This window comes from Dermacentor variabilis, chromosome 10 (genome assembly GCF_050947875.1).
Source record: "Dermacentor variabilis isolate Ectoservices chromosome 10, ASM5094787v1, whole genome shotgun sequence".
Lineage (NCBI taxonomy): Eukaryota > Metazoa > Arthropoda > Arachnida > Ixodida > Ixodidae > Dermacentor > Dermacentor variabilis.
Window position 1 is genome coordinate 124765861 of NC_134577.1, and position 17868 is coordinate 124783728.

The 17868-nt window shown below is 43.8% G+C and overlaps 1 protein-coding gene and 1 long non-coding RNA gene across 10 annotated transcripts in view; one reads left to right on the forward strand and one right to left on the reverse strand.

The window, feature by feature from the left end:
• Nucleotides 1-17868, reverse strand: part of LOC142560944 (latrophilin Cirl-like) — a 521606-nt gene that overhangs the window by 69813 nt on the left and 433925 nt on the right. The window lies entirely within an intron of this gene.
• Nucleotides 1934-17729, forward strand: LOC142560946 (uncharacterized). Its single transcript, XR_012823482.1, has 3 exons — nt 1934-2088; nt 11709-11767; nt 16219-17729. It is a non-coding gene; the product is annotated as an uncharacterized LOC142560946 (long non-coding RNA).

Below are 17868 nucleotides of genomic sequence, written 5' to 3' on the forward strand. Positions count from 1 at the left end.
ACTTACGATCCGGGTACTGGCAAGTGTCAGTGGCTGAGTCAGACCGTCCGAAAACGGCCTTCATCACACCTGACGGTTTATTTGAATTCACCGTGATGCCGTTTGGCCTGTGTAATGCGCCTGCCACATTTGAAAGAATGATGGACAACATTTTGCGCGGCCTCAAATGGCAGATATGCCTGTGTTATCTGGACGACATCGTTATCTTTTCACCGGACTTCCCTTCCCACTTACTTCGACTTGAACGCGTCCTAAAGTGCATCGCCGATGCTGGCCTCCAGCTTAACTTGAAGAAGTGTCACTTCGCTGCCCGGCAGCTGGTCATCCTCGGCCATGTCGTGTCGAAAGAAGGTGTACTTCCTGATCCGGCGAAACTACAAGCTGTTGCCCAGTTTCCCCGACCAACAACTTTGAAAGAACTGCGCAGCTTCATTGGATTAGCGTCATACTTTCGCCGTTTCATCCGCAATTTTGCCACTATAATAGCACCTTTAACGCAGCTTCTTCATGGTGGCCACAACCTTTCAACCTGGGCACCGGATTGCGATGCCGCCTTCACAAAGCTGCGTCGTCTCTTGACGTCACGACCAATCCTGCGCCATTCCGACCCCAGTGCTCCAACTGAAATACACACGGATGCCAGTGGCGTTGGCCTCGGGGCCGCTCTCGCTCAGAGAAAGGCTGGCTTCGATGAGTACGTCGTTGCCTTCGCCAGTCGTGCACTCACTAAACCTGAATTGAACTATTCTGTCACAGAAAAGGAGTGCCTGGCTATAATTTGGGCCATAACCAAATTCCGTCCGTATCTTTATGGCCGCCCGTTTGATGTCATAACTGATCACCATTCACTGTGCTGGCTGTCATCCTTAAAAGAACCGTCCGGTCGTCTTGCTCGATGGGCCCTTCAACTGCAGGAGTATGACATTCGCGTACTGTATCGTTCTGGCCGCAAACATTCGGATGCGGATGCCTTGTCTCGTTCGCCACTAACAGACGAGGCTAGCTTCCCGAACGCCTCATTGTCCGAGTCTTCCCTTGCTGCCACGCACATTCTTCTGGAGCAGAAGAAAGACCCATGGATTGTGTCCATGCTGCGTTTTTTGTCCAGCCCATCGACACCCACTAACAATCGCGCATTACGTCGCCAAGCACATCACTTCTCCATTCGCGACAGGCTCCTGTACCGTCGCAACTACCTCCCGGACGGCCGCAAATGGTTGCTTGTCATCCGGCGCCACCTGCGTTCGGATATTTGCGCAGCGTTCCAAGACGATCCCCAATGCGCGCATGCAGGGGTACTGAAGACATACGCGCGTCTACGCCTTCGTTACTACTGGCGGGGGATGTATCTATTCATCCATCATTATGTCCGCTCCTGTCTGGTTTGCCAACGCCGTAAAGATCCCCCTCGTCGTTAAACCGCCCCATTGCAGCCTTTGCCATGCCCAGCACCTGCTTTTGACCGAGTAGGCATCGACATTTATGGACCTCTGCCAACCACATCAGATGGCAATCGCTGGGTAATCGTGGCCATCGACCATCTTACGCGCTATGCGGAAACTTCCCCTTTGTCCAGCGCTTCTGCACGTGACGTCGCACTGTAAAAAATTTCCGTAATTTTACGGTCAAACCTGCCGTAAAAATTACGTAGACCGTTCAGTTTCATGAAAAACGGCGGAATTCTACGTAAAAAAACGGACGTGAGCTCTGTTTTTGAAATACGGAGAACCGTCCGTAATTTCATGTGGAGGGCAACTGAGCATGTTAAGAGCGAAAAATCAACACGCAACGAATATAAAGAAAAGACACCGCCCACGTTTACCAGCAGTTACCTAATATCACCATAGGTAACGCTGTTTGAACATTATTCATAGGCGAATCGTAGTACGCACGCACAAACGGAAGAGGTTTCAGCGGTGGCGCTGCTTACCACCCTTCATCGCTTCTACACGACGGGTTGCATTTCTCCGCCTCAACAGTACAGAGTGGACAGCGGCTGGAAATGGCGGTGTGCGGTGGTGGTATACCTGTTGCATTTGGGATTTCACTGAGAGAATAAGAAGGAATCGACGATGGACTGCTACGCAAGTAAGTGATTTAAGTGTCCTTTTTTGTTGTTGGTGCACGTCGCGCGTGCGAAATGCACCGCGATGGCCGGTGACGGGCTGAACTGTGTTGTGTGAGCATGCCCTGTCAATGCCCTGTAACGACATTCCCGCTTGGCCATGAGGATTGATAAAGCCGCGGCATTGCGAGTCTGTGATAAATGGTGTAGCGTTTGTTGTGCTGATTTCATATAGAGTACATTGAGGCGCGTAGGCTACATCAGCGACGATGTCGTCAGTAGCAGTTCGTTATCGGCTGTATGTGGCAGCTGGTTTACTGACGTTGGCATTCCAAAATAAAGTGAAGTTACTGTTCCCCTTAGCAATCTCTCACGGCGCGGTGTAACGCTATGTTAGCCGTATTCGGCGACGCATTGCATCACAGCGAAATTCTATTTTTCCTTAAGCTTAGGACGCAGTGTGCTTGGCGTGCATAATCGCTCTGTTCATATCCGTAATTGAAAGGCTGCTTCTGGAATTGAAAGTCTGCTTGTGTATGAAGACCTCATAGAGCATGTTGCATGCGATTCCCCTACATCACAATGAATGGACGGTGTAGCGTGCTTGCTGCCGTAACCTCGTGCGATCTGCAGTGTTACGTAACACTGGTGTAACACGGTGCCTTGGAACACTTTGGGATCGAGCCCGAGCAATCGTGCGCGATCGCACTTGAAAGTGTCCGCGTGATACCCATTAAGGGTCGCTGGAGAAGAAATTGATTATTTTGCTAGCTGGCAATCGGCACCAGATGTTTCGCGAATTTTTGTTTTTGTTTTGTTTTTACTTCAGACAGCTACCAGGCTGACTATCAACGTTCTGACGCAATACGTCAGCATTTAACGTAATCTGGGAGTGGATTGCCACGTAAATTTTGCCCATCTGCGGCTTAATTGTAAAGCAAGTGCACGTGATAAGTAATTTTTAACGTAACCTTGACACAGAATAGCGGTGCCAAAAAGTGTGTAATGGACATCCAAAGTTACAAATGTTCCAAACTGGTATAAAAAATGAAAAGATGTGTCAACACTGATGTTAAAGGCTGGTTCTAATACTGACTGTCTCTAGTTGCATAGACTAATTTTCAGCATATAGGCATCAATACAATAATTATTCTAAAATACATGTTGTGAGTTATGTAGAGCAAAATGTCTGCTGTTTTGCCGAATAGAAGGTGCTTCATGAAGTCTTTTTTTAAATGAGTTGAACGATACAATTGAAGACACCAAACGATACCACAGCAATCGGTAATTCGGTGACAAGCTTATGTGCAAGAGTATTTGTATATGAAAATGTTTTTGCTTTACTGTGGACGACCGGTATGAAAATACCTGCTATTATTTGCTTCAATTGCAGCTATTGCACCAGTGAAGGATGTCTGTGTGCCGGTTTGTGCTCAGTTTCTCAGCCAGCGGGCCTGAGAAAGTGTGCCACAGCAGTCTGTCTAGTGGTGCTCTTTGTTCTGAAAAGCTGTGCCATTCTATTGTATATCTGTCTTGCATATGCAGTCTCAATAGACAGTGACTGCAAATGTTGGTGGAATGACGAGGCCTATGCGAGTAATTTTTGCAGATGCATTCAAAGGATAATTGATGATTTGTTTTCCTGTGGCAACAAATTGGTTCAGTATGAGCACGTTGACTTGAAAGGGATATTGTTTCATACCTGACTTGGTTGCACATATGAGTGGTGTTTAAAAAACACTTATAGTGCCAGAGTTAAAGATTTGAGGCAACAGATAAAACACGCACCAATAAAATAACTGGTTTTCTAGTGTTGGCTTAATGAGTATGCAACAACACTGCATACTGATCGTTAGCACTGTCATGCATGGGCTCCATGGTAACTAAGATTAGCCACGAATAAGGTCACTGTGAGCTAGTGTTGAGCTAACTATAACAGGTGAGTATGCGATGATGTAATTAAGTGCAACATTGGAAGGCAACGTAACAATGTAAAATTATAGCCTGAGCTCGCAGCTGCGTTGCGTGGTCAGGCGACCAAAAGATATGAATATTTAAAAGGGAACGAACAGTGCTACTGCCAGTATGAAGTGACAGCGTTGTACACAGCAACATATTCCCTTTGTCCTGTCTGTAGCCCTGTTCGGTTCCCTTCTAAACATGCACCAAGCAGCCCAATTCAGAATGCTCCGGCAGGTTAAGTGATGACACGCTAGCATAGTGGGAGCTATTCTGAAAGTTATGTCTGCTATGAAAATGTGTCATGAAGATACTTCACTGCTAAAAATTTGGTGTACAACTGCACAAAGCAGCATCAATAGCTATGTTGCTCCCCCATGTTGTGTCAAGGGTCTGTGCATGTTTTGTAAGATAATCCTTGAGTCGTCGGCCGGTTTGTCCTACATAATTGCGGCTGCAGGACAGTGGGATATTGTAAACAGCACCAACCGTAGTACCTATGAACTCCAGCACATACTTTTTGATGTAAACTTCACGTGTTGCCCTGGTCCGGTTAACATTTTGTACGTGCCCAGATTGCTTGGCACTGAAAATAAAAAGGTAGTTTCAACTCTCTGAACAATTTGCTTGAATTGATGGTTGCCTTTGTGTACAGATTGCATAACAGTCATAGGCCTTGGCTTACTCGAAGTTGTCTGACCTAAGACGTCAGCTACGTTCAACTCCATTAAATGCTTCTTGGCAATGCATGCTAAAAGGCAGTGCGAACGCACTGTTAAAAGCAAACATTGTACTTGGTTATGGAAGCTCCCCTCCACGTTGGGGTGGTACCAAGTGTTAAATGTGATCTCCGGTGTTCCTGTAGCAACAACATGCTTCAGTGTTCAGGTGCACCAATAGAAAAGTTAAAAACACCTTTGAGTGCAGGGAATAGCTCCAGCTCGATGCTCACCACAGAAAATCTTCAGGCCCAGATAGTGGAGCTTGCCTTTCAGTAGTAGTTTTGCTTACTTGAACATGCGTGGCACTTTGTAGGAGACATTAAATAGTTGCTCAACCACTTTAATTGTGACTTTTCACTGCCGAGAACACTGTCAGCTAGTCGTAAAACACTAGCTGCTGTAAGAACCAGCGTAGTAAAGGTATTCTGCTTCATTGGAAACTTTCTACCCTATATGACGTGAAGTAAGGCTACTAAATGGGTTGAGTTATTTGTTTTCTGTCTTCTCTAAAGTGCTAGATGAGCTCATGGAAAGGGGAAAACTACATTTCAATAGATGAAGTGCCAACAGAGACAGCACAGTCAGAAAGAACAAAGACAGGACAAGGTGCTACTTGCAACTGTTTATTGAGGTCAAAAGCACTGAATATATAGGCATGGGGAGAGGGGGAAGAAAAAAAAAAGAAGCACTGATTATGTGAATGCGCATGTGCAAAAATATGGAAGATGTATATGAAGGGAATCATAAGATTAACCAAAATCTAAAACTTATCTAAAAACATGCGTTCATTTCTGTAAATAGTCGGAGACGGGGTGTCAACACAGGCGTCCCCTCTTTTCTTAGTCTGGTTGGCCTCCAAAAGTTCACGTGCCACAGTGTCATTGCTTTTAAACATGATTGTTGTATTAGGAAGCCTTGCTTCACGTACTTGCTTATTCTCATTCTCACATGCCTTGCAATGAAGCAGCAAGTTTGAGCCATAACCATTTTTGAGTGAAAGCTGGTGCTCTTGCAGGCGTTCATTAATACATTGGCCAGTTTGTCTGGTTTACTCCTTCCCACACTTCAGCGGTATGCAGTATACGACCCCTTCTCCGTACTTCACAAAAGGGTTTGTGTGTTTACTAGAACACTCTACTTTCTTAGTCATCATATCCAATCAGACGGCACAAAGTAGCAAGTTTTTGGGGCTCGGAAGAAACCACAGGAATTTTGTATTTCACGATGACATGTTTAAGATTATGTGCTGCTTTGTGAGAATACGGTATCACCACTGCTTTAGCTTTCTTTTCCAATGTTTGACCTTCTTCACTGCTTCAGTTTCTTTCTTTTTGCACTTTTTTCAACAACGCCTCCGAAACTTTGCTCAAAACCAAACAAGGAAAGCCAGCTTTCTTCAACTTCAAAATCTGTTTGTCAAAGGTTTTGTGTGCCTTATGACAGCACAATTCTTTAAGGGTAAATTCAAGGCACATAGTGGCAATCGCACGTTTAACAGTCTTGGAGTGCATAGACTTATATTGCAACAATTAATTGCAGGGTCGGTATACCGACCTCATGCCCGCAAGGATTTCTGCCGTATCCAGTGGCGATACCGTATTCTCACGAAGTGGCGCGTAATCTTAAACACATCGCCGCAAAATATAAAATTCCTGTGGTTTTTGCTGCGCCCCGAAAGCTTGCTACTTTGTGCCGCCTGATTGGATCTCATGACTCTAAAAATAGAGTGTTCTATTAAACATACAAATCCTTTTGTGAAGTGTGAAGAAGCGGCCGTATACCGTGGAAGTGTGGGAAAGAGTGTATCGGACAAACTGGCTGATGTATCAGCGAACACCTGTGGGAGCACAAGCTTCCGCTGAAAAATAGTTATAGCTCAAACTTGCCACTTCATTGCAAGGCCTGCAGGAATGAGAATAAGCAAGTATGTGAAGCAAGGCTTCAGGATACAACGATCGTGCTTAAAAGCAAATACACTGTGGCACGTGAGCTGTTGGAGGCCAAGCAGATTAAGAATAGAGGGGATGCCTGTGTCAGCATGCCTGTGTCTGAATATTTACACAAATGAATGCATGTTTTTAGATAAATTTTAGATTTTGGCTAATCTTATGATTCCCTTCATCTTCTGTGTTCTGGCACGTGCGCCTTCACACAAGCAATGCTTCTGTTTTTTTCTTCCCCTTCTCCCCATGGCTATATATTCAGCTGCTTTTGACCTCAATAAACAGTTGCAAGTAGCACCTTGTGCTGTCTTTGTTCTTTCTTACTGTGTTGTCTCTGTTGGCGCTTCATCTTCTGAAAGCTCTTCACCAAGTAGCCCCCACAACATGTTCTACTGGAAAACTACAACTAGACAGTGATCTTCCATTTCTTGACCTCATTGTTTTCTTTGGTGAGTGTCATGTGCACTGCATCTATGCCCCTTCTTTTAAGGAGGGAATTCTGCCTTTCGCATCAGCGCACTGTTCGGCTGTGAAGCTCTGTCACAGAAGCACGAAATAGCATCCTCAACAAGTCGAGGAGAACTTCTATACCCAGGTCTAACATTGGCCTACAGTGGTGTGACCACTGTTAGATCACGTTCAGAAGGTCAGCCATAGTCTCAAAATCTGGGTTCAAAAAGGTGAATCAGACCAGGCCTTGGCGCAAAGTGTAGCAAGAGGCACATGCAGCAGTTCAACTGTGTGGTTGTTTACAACATCCCGCTGTCCTGCAGCTGCAACTAGGCAGGACAAATAGGCCTAATATTTGTTTGTTTGTGTGTGTGTGTGTGTGTGTGTGTGTGTGTGTGTATGTGTGTGCAATTAACCAAAAGTCTTAGCCTGCGCTCGTGTTGTTTGGCCTTCTCCCATCTTTTCGTGTTGTCCCCAAGTAATCAGTCGGTGTCACATTCTTATAGAATTTGCAGTTATGAGATTCATGCTTTGGAACATGATCAGAAGCTACCAAATGGATGACATAATCCATCTACATGTGTTAGTGTAGATAAATGTGTCTGTGCAGTAGGGGTAGGGCATCATATGTGCTTGTTTAGCACTTATGTATGCACTTTTGTTTCCAGAGCTTGTGACACAGTGATTCAAACTATGTCTGTGAAAACAGTGCTGCACGTTGCAAGGAAATGTTACAACACTTGTAGGTGAAGCTCGGTGTTGTGAGAGGTTATAGAAACTTGCTTTTTGCAAGTTTCTAGAGCATTCTTTAAAGATGCTTCTTTAACTCCCGCGTGCATCGTGTTCATGACTCGCTATAAAACTGTCAACAAGTATGTCCTTTATGCCATCCGTTTCTAAAGATTACATGAATATAATTAACCCTCTGAGGGTCGATCTTTTTCGCCATATTTGACCGCCCAGGGTCGATTTTTTTATTGCAGATTCCAATTCTTAGGGACTTATTTCAAAAAAAAATTACCGTAATTTTTCTAGGTTGTCCGCAAAGCCACAAAAAAATTATTTTGCGTTGGTATATATGGTACTCATTATTCATGAATAACAATAATAAAAAAGGAAATAAACCTATAAGAGTAAAAAATTTGCTACATTGTTATAGTTCAAGGCTTTGAAAATGTGCACACGAGAATACTGTGCAAGACTCAAATGTTCCTGCTCTTACACTAATATGTACTATTATGAGCAATATCTAAGGGAAAACAGGAACGCGTAGAAAACACCCTCAGACCCAGCTGTATGGGTGATACGCAGCGGCCACCGTTGGAAACAAAGTGGAAAGGGGGACGCTGTTCTAACAACTGTTCGCACTCCCGCCATGCGTCTGCAAAGTGCGGAATTTCACATCGCCAGCAGACAGTGATAACACTGTTCGATATTGCATCACTGGTAACCTTTTGCGTCGAATCATTACAAAAGTTAGCACTGTTCCGGACTTCGATATTGATTTATGGTAAATCTTCTAAACCGGGAAAAAATTGTCTTTAAGGGTAAGTTCAAAATAAGTTTATTGGCGCTTGCCGAATATTAAAAAGATATTGAAGCAAATGAAATAAGGCAATAGCGTTATCGCAGCTTATCCTCGTCCTTTGCTTTGTTCGTTGGTGGCCTAATAACGCGTCATGCCACCGTCGACTTAACGATGGCCTCTATTCTTTGAGGCAAAGATGCGTAGAGAGCCTCGATGAGTGCGGTATCACGCTGAAGGCGGGCTTCCACTCATGTTCTATTGCTTCCCATAGTTGGTCGGAGTTCGCCAATTCTAGTGAGCTCTTCGAAAGGTTCACTTTCATACGGCCCCAAACGTGCTCTATAATGTTCATGTCGGCACCCTTCGCACACCACTGAAGTTGCATTACCCCTCGCTCTTCCAAAAGGCGCGCCACGTCCTTCGATGTGTGAACGGGAGACAAGTCCCGTTGGAAAAAATAACACCCATCCAGGTGCAGCCTGTTCAACACATAGGGGATCATCTGGTGCTCGAGCAGAGTGCAATACGCAGCACTGGTGAACCTCCCATCAATTCTCACCAGTGGGCCGAGGCCTGCGTGGGAAATCGCCCCCCCAGACGTTCACAGACACGCGTCCACTGGCGGCTACCTCCTGGATATTCTGTGGACTAAAGCGTGTGTTTGCGGTCCACCACACTCTCTTTCGTTGATCCCAGCGGCTCGAGAACGTGGACTCATCAGAGAAAACTACATACTTCTACCCACTCTCACTCCAGCTGCGGTGTTCAGTAGCGAACCTTAGGCGAGCCGCTTCGTTGGCTGCGGTGAGCAGAGGTTTCTGTGCGGCGATGCGGCTTTGCAGTCCTGCTTCTCTAAGCCTTCGTCGTACCGTGCTGTCGCTCAAGTTGTTCAAGCCAAGAGCACCTCGAATGTCTTTTGCACTTTGAAATGGCTTGTCGCTGACGGCAGCCACGATGCAAAGGTCTTGGTCGTTCGTTGTTGATCGAGGTGGTGTGCGGTGCGGCGCATCGTTTATGCGTCCTTCATCTCGGTAAGCCTGGATAATCCGGTTGACCGTTTTCAATGGGCGGCTTGTCACGAGAGCAATATTGCGCTGCGTATAACCTCTTTTAGACATTTCTATTATATCTTCCCGCTCTTTAAGAGGCACTCGAGGCATCTTGAGGCTGCAAATTCAGAGTTGACTGCTCTGCGTGGGCCACTGCAGTGTGCGACGTGAATTTTTTCTGAACGAACTTCGTGCAACAGTCGCACGAGAGACAGTTTGTCAATGTTCTTTTTTTTTTTTAATTTCTCTTTATTCTATTCCTCTGTCGTCATTGGTTTGAGCGTCGCCGCTGTTCAAGGCGCCACTGACAACCGAGTGCGTCGATTCAAATAAAGAATCGGTTTGAAATACAGGGCAAACTTTTTCTCGGAGTACTATCAAGCGGTTGCACGAACAAAAAAAGAGAATGAAAGAAAGTGAATCGGTGTAAGTCACTGGTGACGATCACCGTCTTATCGGCTGTCGGACGATCCATGACGTAAGCTGCTCCTTTGTAGAAATGCCAGCGTGGTGGGAGTGCCAACAGTTAGTGGAAGAGCACTCCCCTTTCCCCCTTCGTTTTTCACAGCACCATCCGCGTATCGCTCAGAGTCTGTTTCAAGGCTGTTTGCCACGCGTTCCTGTGTTCCCTTTCATATTGCTTATGATAGTACATCCATAGTGTAATCAAACTGTGTAGGTGCATGCACTCAAGAAAACTGTGCGGTTGTGTGCCCATCAAAAAAGCAAAACGTGTGACAAACTTCCACTAATCTTCATCTTATCGCCAACCAGATGCAATTAGTTTTCGCGAGTCTCAAAAAAAAAAAAAAGAAAGAAAAGGAGCAACAGAAGCGCATGCACGGCAGCATCCTTCCTATGCGCACCCCTGCGAGCACTAAATGAGCGAGAAACAAGCAGTAGCCTTTTGAGCGATTAGTAACGAGATAGCCATCAGTTTTGCAAGCGCAAGAAGCCGAAACGGCCTGCGAAAACAAAACCCAAACCGCCACCCGCCCACGCGCACGCCAATGCGCAAGCGGTAGTACATAGACGCACAGGAGCGAACTAGCGCTAAAACAAACCATGCAACGAAAACTGAGAGAGCGAGGCGTGCAAAAGAAATTCCCTGTATTTCCACATGATGGCAGCACATGACAGAAAAGAAAAGGTTAGGAAATTGTCGCGCTTTTTAAACCTACAAACAGTGCCGTAAATATACGTCATTGACCCTTGAAGGGTTAAGGAGTCATGCTCCTTGAAACAATTTCCCGTAAAAACATTGCAAAATACCACCTGAGGGTCTCGCATCTCTTACATCTGCTGTTTTGCACATCATAATTTAATAAAACTGCATTTAGTAGCTGCACAGCACAGACCCCATTTTGTTTTATCACACTTCTTTGTCTTTTCTCCCCCTGCCCCAGGTCTTATTTCAACAACTGCAGGCCATCATAAAATTGCTTCAACATTGTTGACAGATTCCAGTATTTTTTTCCAACCATTCTCTCATGTTATCTAAAGAAAATTAACTTGATTAGCCTGACATGAAGATGAATTCGAAATAATTTATTGTACTTGCTTGGTAGCACTGAACTGTTTCGTTAATCAATATAATACTTACAATTCACCTTTGTATTGCTGGGTACCGGTAGAGATATGGTTAGTTATTCACCAAAAAGGATCCCGAATTTTCCACCTTCTTAGTGTAGGTTAGACACTCACTTGTTGCACTTCACAAAGAGCAACTTGTGGTTGCTAGGAAATAAAGGTTTACTGAGAATTTTCATGCATCCAATTTGATTCTGTGTACTAGCATGTTTGTATTAGCATGTATTTCGTAGAGTTGAGGCTCCATAAAAGTACATTCTGTCATTCAATGTCTGTGACATGGTCAAGCAGGTTGACCATATCTAATTAGAACTTCCTATGTTCTGGGGCACTTGTTTACAACTTAAATTATGTGGTTTGGTGCTGTCAGTGTAAGCCTAATGTCGTTTTTTGTTCTCCCAGGAAGGACGCAAGCATTGCAAGGAGCCATTTGACTTGCCGCCACACTAATATTGTATTTGGTAATGTCTATTACAGATCTTATTTCGCGTAGTATGTGCTATAATTGTGTACAATGTGTTCAAAACTTCAGTAGGTGGGCTGTTCGACAACAGGTGTTTACAAATTAATAATTATAAAAGATGTTCAAGGTCATTAGTTATACAATTGCTGCTCACTGCTGAATTTTTTTCCAAATTAAATGATGAGCCATCCAGCAAGTGCGGCTCTCTTGGCTAATTATACAAACTTTCAAATACGGTTAATTTTTTATCACAAGTGTACAGCAGTCGGGGACAACTGTTCACAGCGACAATTTCATAATATTTACTTACATGCAAAAATGAGTCAAAGGTCAGGTGTACTTATGAAGTTTTGTGAAACAAGTTCATCATCATATTGCTTACTTCATTGAAAAGTTTGTCGCGGAATTCTCACTTCTATGAACAGATCAACAGTTGTCGAACGATGGTCGTCTCTATAGCCAATGTTTGGGCCAGAGGCTTGTCTTCAGAGCACTAACAAGAGACTTTGCCATGCAGCTTGAGCTGATCAGTATGAAGAGATTAATAGGATAGCAACACAAAGCATTAGTGGGCCTCTTCGATTATCAGTCCTTGACAGTCCTGGACTGCTTAGCACTGCTGTCCCGCATTCGATTTTCTCAATCGGCTTCGGAAGCCCCATCCACCAGTCCGAGAGCAGCCAGTATCGCATTCATTTTACCAGAAGTCACAGACTCTGCGGACTCTCAGAGCTGTCAGCAGATATTTGTTCAGACATATGCAAGTAGCTACCAGACAGCGGCTGTCTTAAAAAGATGCATGCGGGCTTGACGCTATGTTTTAAAAGAGGCTGTGTGTTTATGTGCACTTTGCGCGTTCCAGACAGCAAATATCATGCACTCAGTTATCGCTTCTGTTAAATCGATGCTTTGTGTGCCATAATGCGAGGTTTTCATGAGTGGTCTAATTGCTGCAACCTTAGTCCTTGTGTTTTTTAAGGCAAAACACAGTGATCAGGCGCAAATGCTTGCTTTTCTTGATGTGTTTCGTGACATCTGTCATGCTCATTGCTATATGCATAGTAAACAGGTAGATTTCGCTGTTCAGATGAGTGAAACTGATGGACGAGGAAACATATCATATTGCATGTAGATATTTAATGCTGGTAGCTGGCGTGGCATACAGGGTGTTTCACGTAACTTGAGCCAAACATTGAAGATATGCAAATGCCACGTAACTGGACAGAACCAAGGTAATGTTGTTTGCCCTCGCTTCGACATACTCATTTTTTTTTTTCATTTTGCCAGATTAAATCATTAGTATTCGGTAATTAATCAACTTCCCAAATATTATGATTAATACATGCTACATAAAAGTGTTTTTCCTAGCGTGAAAGAAGCCTGCAAATACACACTAAATTGTTGCGTGACTGTCCATTCGCAGCACTTTTTGTGTATTCGCGAGCTTCTTTCTCGAAAAAACACTTCTACGCAGCATGTCTCAAACAACAGAAAGCTGTATGGGGAGCTTTTCATGTTGCTCTACAATTTTCTCATGGACACTTCTAATCTAATTATAATATTTGAAAAGTTGATTAATTAACGAAGATGAAATATTTATTGTGGTGGAATGAAAAAATATCTAAGTATCTCCAAGTGACGGCAAACAACATTACCTTGGTTCTGTCGAGCTACGTCACATTTGCATATTTTTATTGTTTGGCTCAAGTTACGTGGGACAACCTGTATAATCAGAGCTTCACAGATTGCTGTTGACATGTGTGCTGATTCCTTCTGTTACCCAAATTCGGAATTTTGCTTTTGGATGTGCAGGATTAGTAGACAGTGTAGACGCGCTCTGTCCTAGACACACGTCAGGCCTTTAGTAGACGGTTTCACGAGCTTTGAGGATATCGGCCTGTGCTTTGTGGGTGAACAGTGATGTGGCACAACCGTGTTTTTGCTTATTTTTGTGTGGCAATGACGCTTAAATTTTACAGGAAATGAATGAGCTGGCTTAAATACAGCGGTTAAGGGGCCCGAAGAGCGAGAGCACGATGTAAACTTGCTCAGGCTGCGATTCCATTATGCAAGCATTATGGTTGTGTCGGCGACATGGCCTCTGAGACTGCACCATTTTGATGACCACGCTACTGAATTTGCTGGGTAGGGCGCTATCTACAAGTAGCTAAAAGCACGAGGTCACGGGATTGAATCCCGTCCACGGTGGCCGCATATCAATGGGGGCAAAATATGAAAGCACCCATGTACTTAGATCTAGGTGCACGTTAATGAACCCCAGGTGGTCGAAATTTCCGGAGTCCTCAACTACGGCTTGCCTCGTAATCAGAAAGTGGATTTGGCACGTAAAACCCCATAATTTAAGCAGCTAATAGCAGACAACAGCAGCCAGGAGAGCGACTTCCAATCACGGTGCTTTCAAACAAAACCTTGGACAGTCCCAGGCAGCGGGATCACATGACTGAGATGCGCCCTTCTGTCAATGCAAGCCAGACCAGAAGCCGCAGGTGGTTTGCGGACAGTCTGGGACTGCATAATCGAAGGGGCACAGTGCTCTCACATACATTATGTCCACTGCGGGACGAAGGCCTTTCCTAGTAATCTGTAAATATATATCGCTTGCGCCAACTGACTCCATCCTATGCTTGCATATTTACAAATTTCGTCATGGTGCCTAGTTCTTTACCGTCCTCAACAGCGTGTTTTTTTTAAATTTATCATGCATATCATTTTTTGTCGTTCTGTTGCTTGTTGAGCAAGCCTTCATTCTCAAGCTCCATTTTTATCATGTCAGGTTTCAGTCTCTTAGGTTAGTTTTAGCACAATGCAATGATGGTACTTTTATGTGACTTAAGTCTTCTAAACAATTTATAGTCTTTAAATGTTCTTCTACTCATCCAGGACTCCTGTGACTAATTGCCTTAAGTAACATACTTCATTGCCTTCTTGCCCTAGAAAATGTAACTGGTGCCTTCTTGCAGGCCTTTAAAAAAGTGGCAACATGTGTACTGCCGACAGTAGGGCATGTTCAGATAAATTCAACTGGACATGCCTGGCCATCACTTTTAATTTTGATTTAAAAATTTATTTTGCTGCCCGAGCCTGGCAACAATGAAATTAACCTTAGTTTTCCAAGAAAAAAAAAAGGTGTCTCTGCAAAAAGCAATATAGAATTACCTGTTTAGTTAGAAGCATTCTCCCTGTATTTTACCGAATCTGCATTTTGGATAGATCCGCAGGAAATAGTGTTGTCGCTGCGGCTTTAAAAATATTTTGTACCAGACTGCAGGCCAATAGCATTAATTCCAACTAATTACCACAGAGTATCCCCACTACGGTATAAAGAAGAAAAATTTTGGAAAAAAAACATTGCATAAATTGACCAAAGTTTTTTTTCTTTGCATTTACTAACAGCACGGAATTTGGCCATCCTGTTGCCATGAGTCATAGAAATTTGAACAAATAGCTCTGTCCTCATTGGCTCTCAAAATCTACGGGAAGTGCTCATGTTTAGGCATGTTAATGAATTACTCTACTTTAAAATTTTTTAGGAGAGGCTTTATTCATTTCAGAAATTTCCCGAATTAAGCACATTCACATGAAGCAATGCAATCTGAAAAAATATGTTGCATTATTTGTTTCGTTATGGAATTGCAAGTCAAGAAACGGACAGAATAAACAGTACTGCCTGCCAGAGCCATGTATGGGGTCCAGGCATAATTGCAGGCTTCTTTACAAAAAGGGCAAATTTTTCAGTGAACACAGTGCAATATTATAACTTTTTATGAAGATGGGAAGGGTATGTTGATGCATTCACAACCGTAACTTTCAATTTTCACTGCTTGAAAAAAAAGAATATTCCACATTGATACTTCTTCCGTGACACAAACCATATCCGAAAGGGGCTGACGGCTGTTGTGACACAGTTGTGGTGCAAGCATGGTTTTTTTGTATTGTTGCTATTCTACCAGCCTGTCAGCTGGACAATATCTTTGGCTTGCTTGTTCTGGGTCGGAAGTAAACAACATGCATGGTTTGCGCTTGTTTCAAAAGTGCTTCATTGTTTTGGGAAACAGTAAAATCTGCAAGGTTGTTTAATGGAGCAATAGAGCAGTGAAAGTTGAAAGCTATGGTCTGCAGTATGTGGCCATGGCAGCTCTACCTAAATATGGGAGAAGTAATCTCCGAATGTCATAATGTGCACGTGACATCTTTGGCTGTTCCAGGCAAACCATCAATTGACTTGGGTCCTTTCTATCTGAAGCTTTTTATGCTATAAGGCTACGAATGAATATATACCAACATGGCTGAGTCTGAACCATTTCTTTTGACAAGAGCACTTGTAGTGACAGTTGTGAATACGAAATCATTGTTTATCTGAGTAACAATAGTGATGATGATGGTAAATAATTGAACAGCCTTAATTGATTGGTGTTTCTTTCTTTTCAGGCAAAGCCGAAGGCCTCTGCAAGCAGCCAGTCATTCCAAGTCTCAACCAATCCTTCCTCTAGTCAGCCAATTTCTAGTGTCTATGCGGAAAGGACTTGCGCAAGAGTGGACGCGGGACACTAAAAAGGCGACAAAGACAGGCGTAAACTTCCAACCGGTGTTCATTACAAAAAGGTATGTATATGTACTCTTGCACACTTGATCATAATCTGTTACAATCGTGCAAGTCAACATGGCCATCACAAATAAACGAGCGCACCAAGGCCTAAGGCGGCTTCCTGCATACAGACCCCAGATATTCAAATTCTTTAACAGTCAGTGCTATAGGGATGGCTTGCTAACACAGTTGCATTCTGCAATAGCCGCTGCCTCAATGATGAGTCTAGTGTTTTCTTTCACACTGCTTGCTATTATTTCCGTTTTTTCAAACAGTCGATTACATTTGCATTGGGAGCAATGCATTCCAAGGAAACCTTCTTTCCCTTTTTGTACTCTCCGATTATGTTCCTGTAGTCTCAAATTTAGGGAACTTCCCATTTGTCCCACGTAACGCTGCCCGCAGGAAAGAGGTATGCTATACACTATTCCTCTTGAGCATTTGATGAAACCCTTTCTCTGCACAATGTTGCATGATTTTGATTGTCTGCTGACAGGGCTGGTTTTGGCACATAACTTAGATAGCTTGCGGGGTGCGGAAGAAATGACCAAGACTGCAGTCCTTTGGCCTATTTTCTTTAGTTGCACCTATGTGATACTGTTCGCAGGAATCTAGCAGTCATCCCATACATTCGCGCTATCTTGCATAAACTAAAGAAAATAGGCCAAAGGGCGGGAGTTTCGGTCATTTTTCCCGCACCCAACAAGTTATCTCAGTTATGTGCCAAAACCAGCCCTGTCAGCAGAGAATCAATTTCATGCAACATTGCTCACAGAAAAGGTTTCGTCGAAATGCTCAGGGGGAGTAGTGAATAGCACACCTCTTTTCTGTGGGCAGCGTTACGTGGGACAAACGGGAAGGTGCCTAAATATGAGACTACACGAACATAATACAAAAGTACAAAAGTGAGAGAGGGTTTCCTTGGAATCCAAAACTCCCCATGCAAATGTCATGCACTCTGAAAAAACAGAAATCATAGCAAGCAACGCGCAAGAAAGCACTAGGCCCATCATTGAGGGGGCAGATAACGCATAAGGCAACTGCATTAGCAAATTATCCCTAGCGTTGACATTAAAAAATTTGCATACCTGGGGTCTGTATGTGGGAGGCCGCCTTAGGCCTTGGGGCGGCCTTAGTGCGCTCTTGTAACTGATTATGATCAAGTGCACAAGAGTATATATACATGCCTTTTCATAATAAACACCAATTGGAAGTTCGCACCTGTTCTTGTCACCTTTTTAGTGTCCCGCGTTCACTCTTGTGCTGGTCACTTCAGCATGGAATACCAACTAGCCCGGTCTCACACCCTGCTTTTTTAGTAAAGCAGAATAAACACAGGTTTTTTCAGATTCAAGTGGCTTGTTGTTTCTCGAACACAAATCTGTATGTATGCTGTGTACATGTTGGAGGCAGAACCCAAGTGCAACATGACAACACTGACACGAAGAATAAGCGGTGTAGAAAACAATGCCACTAGGAGGAAACATGCAAAC